Below are 3,991 nucleotides of genomic sequence, written 5' to 3' on the forward strand. Positions count from 1 at the left end.
CAGAGGGGCAGACAGGCCTGGGCAGCCAGAAGAGACTACTCTCTGCCCACATTTCAGACTCCAGATGAAAACACCTAACGCTATCTGGGACCCAGGTGCACAGCGGCCATGGGAAAAGGCTGTGCAGGCCTGCCTGGTGGACTCAGGACACAGAACCACAGGAATACCTGAAGACCTGTAGACAGGAAAGACTACACGCCCAAAAACAGAACACTCTGTTTTCATAACTGACTGAAAGAAAACAGCAAAACAGGTCTAGAGCACTCCTTACACACACGCCTATAGGACGGTCTAGCCACTGTCAGAAATAGCAGAACAAAGTAACACCAGAGACAACCTGATGATGACAGGAAAACACAGTAACACAAGCAACAGAAACCAAGACTACATGGCATCATCAGTGCCCAATTCTCCCACCAAAGCAAACATTGAATATCCCAAACAGATAAGCAAGAAAAGCAAGATCTAGATTTAAAATCACATTTGATAATGATGATGGAGGACTTCAAGAAAGACATAAAGAACTCCCTGAGAGAAATGCAGGAAAACAAAAATAAACAAGTAGAAGCCTATGAAGAGGAATCACAAAAATCCCTGAAAGAATTCCAGGAAAACACAATCAAACAGGTGAAGGAATTAGAAATGGAAATAGAAGCAATAAAGAAAGCACAAAGGGAGACAACCCTGGATATAGAAAACCAAAGGAAAAGAAAAGGAGCTGTAGATACAAGCATCACCAACAGAATACAAGAGATAGAAGAAAGAATCTCAGGAGCAGAAGATTCCATAGAAATCATCGACACAACTGTCAAAGATAATGTAAAGTGGAAAAAGCTACTGGTCTAAAACATACAGGAAATCCAGGACTCAGTGAGAAGATCAATCCTAGGATAATAGGTATAGAAGAAAGTGAAGACTCCAAGTTTAATGGAGCAGTAAATATCTTCAACAAAAATCATAGAAGAAAACTTCCCTAACCTATAGAAAGAGATGCCCATAAACATACAAGAAACCTATAGCACTCCAGAAAGATTAGACCAGAAAAGAAACTCCTCCTGTCACATAAGAGTCAAAACAGCAAATGCACAAAACAGAGCAAGAATATTAAAAGCAGTAAGGGCAAAAGGTCAAGTAACATATAAAGGCAGACCTATCAGAATCACACTGGATTTCTCACCAGAGACTATGAAAGCCAGAAGATCCTGGACAGATGTCATAAAGACCCTAAGAGAACACAAATGCCGGCCCAGGTTACTGTATCCTGCAAAACTCTCAATTAATATAGATGGAGAAACCAAGATATTCCATGACAAAACCAAATTTACACAATATCTTTCTACAAATCCAGTCCTACAAAGGATAATGAATGGCAAAGCACAACATAAGGAAGCAAGCTACATCCTAGAAAAAGCAAGAAACTAATCGTCTTGGCAACAAAACAAAGAGAGGAAAAGCACACAAACATAATCTCACATCCAAATATGAATATAACAGGAAGCAACAGTCACTATTCCTTAATATCTCTCAATATAAATGGATTCAACTCCCCCATATATTAACAAACTGGATACACAATGAGGACCCTGCATTCTGCTGCCTGCAGGAAACACACTTCAGAGACAAAGACAGACACTACCTCAGAGTGAAAGGCTAGAAAATAACTTTCCAAGCAAATGGTCTCAAGATGTAATCTGAAGTAGCCATTCTAATATCGAAGACAATGAATTTTCACCTAAAAGTCATCAGAAAAGATAAGGAAGGACACTTCATATTCATCAAAGGAAAAATCCATCAAGATGAACTCTCAATCCTAAATATCTATGCTCCAAATACGCTGGCACCTACATACATAAAAGAAACCTTACTAAAGCTCAAAGCACACATTGTACCTCACACAATAATAGTAGGAGATTTCAACACCCCACTCTCATCAATGGACAGATCATGGAAACAGAAATTAAACAGAGATATAGAAAGAGTAAGAGAAGTCATGATCCAAGTGGACTTAAGAGATATTTAGACCATTAAATCCTAAAAGAAAAGGTTATACCTTCTTCTCACCACCTCATGGTACTTTCTTCAAAATTGACCATATAATTGGTCATAAAACAGACCTCAATAGATACAGAAAAATGGAAATAATACCATGTGTCCTAGCCGACCACCATGGGCTAAAGCTGGTCTTCAAAAACAGTAAGGAAAGAATGCTGACATATACATGGAAGTTGAACAATGCGCTACTCAATGATAACCTGGTCAAGGAAGAAATAAAGAAAGAAATTAAAGACTTCTTAGAATTTAATGAAAATGAAGGTACAACATACCCAAACATATGGGCCACAATAAAAGCTGTGCTAAGAGGAAAATGCATAGATCTGAGTGCCTGAAGAAAGAAACAGGACAGAGCATATATCAGTAGCTTGACAGCACTCTTAAAAGCTCTAGAACAAAAAGAAGCAAATACACCCAGGAAGAGTAGAAGGCAAGAAATAATCAAACTCAGAGCTGAAATCAACCAAGTAGAAACAAAAAGGACCATACAAAGAATCTATAGAACCAAAAGTTGGTTCTTTGAGAAAATCAACAAGATAGATAAACCCTTAGCTAGACTAATGAGTGGAAACAGAGACTGTGTCCAAATTACCAAAATCAGAAATGAAATGGGAAACATAATACAGAATGAGAGGAAATCCAAAAAATCATCAGATCCCACTACAAAACCTATATTAAACAAAACTTGAAAATCTGCAGGAAATGGACAATTTCCTATACTGATACCATGTACCAAAGTTAAATCAGGAACAGATAAACCATTTAAACCACTGCATAACTCCTAAAGAAATAGAAGCAGTCATTAAAGGTCTCCCAACCAAAAAGAGCCCAGGTCCAGAAGGCCTTAGTGCAGAATTCTATCAGACCTTCATAGAAGACCTCATACCAAAACTATCCAAACTATTCCACTAAACTAAAACAGATGGAACACTACTGAATTCCGTCTATGAATCCACAATTACTCTTATCCCTAAACCACACAAAGACCCAACAAAGAAAGAGAACTTCAGACCAATTTCCCTTATGAATATTGACGCAAAAATACTCAATAAAATTCTGGCAAATCGAATCCAAGAGTACATGAAAACAATCATTCACCACGATCAAGTAGGCTTCATCCCAGTCATGCAGGGATGGTTTAATATACGGAAAACCATCAACGTGATCCATTATATAAACAAACTGAATGAACAAAACCACATGATCATTTCATTAGATGCTGAGAAAGCATTTGACAAAATTCAACACCCCTTCATGATAAAAGTCCTGGAAAGAATAGGAATTCAAGGCCCATACCTGAACATAGTAAAAGCCATATACAGCAAACCAGTCGCTAACATTAAACTAAACGGAGAGAAACTTGAAGCAATCCCACTAAAATAAGGGACTAGACAAGGCTGTCCACTCTCTCCCTACTTATTGAATATAGTTCTTGAAGTTCTAGCCAGAGAAATCAGACAACAAAGGAGATCAAAGGGATAGAGATTGGAAAAGAAGAAGTGAAAATATCACTATTTGCAGATGATATGATAGTATATTTAAGTGATCCCAAAAGTTCCACCAGAGAACTACTAAACCTGATAAACACCTTCAGCAAAGTGGCTGAATAAAATTAACTCAAATAAATCAGTAGCCTTCCTCTACACAAAAGAGAAACAAGCTGAGAAAGAAATTAGGGAAATGACACCCTTCATAATGGTACCAAATAATATAAAATACCTCGGTGTGATGTTAACTGAGCAAGTAAATGAACTGTATGATAAGTACTTCAAGCTACTGAAGAAAGAAATTGAAGAAGATCTCAGAAGATGGAAAGATTTCCCATGCTCCTGGATTGGCAGGATTAATATAGTAAAAATGGCCATTTTACCAAAAGTGATCTTCTGATTCAATGGAATCCCCTTCAAAATACCAGTACAATTCTTTAGAGGTTTAGTTA

The sequence above is a fragment of the Rattus norvegicus genome, chromosome 7 (genome assembly GCF_036323735.1).
Source record: "Rattus norvegicus strain BN/NHsdMcwi chromosome 7, GRCr8, whole genome shotgun sequence".
Taxonomy (NCBI): domain Eukaryota; kingdom Metazoa; phylum Chordata; class Mammalia; order Rodentia; family Muridae; genus Rattus; species Rattus norvegicus.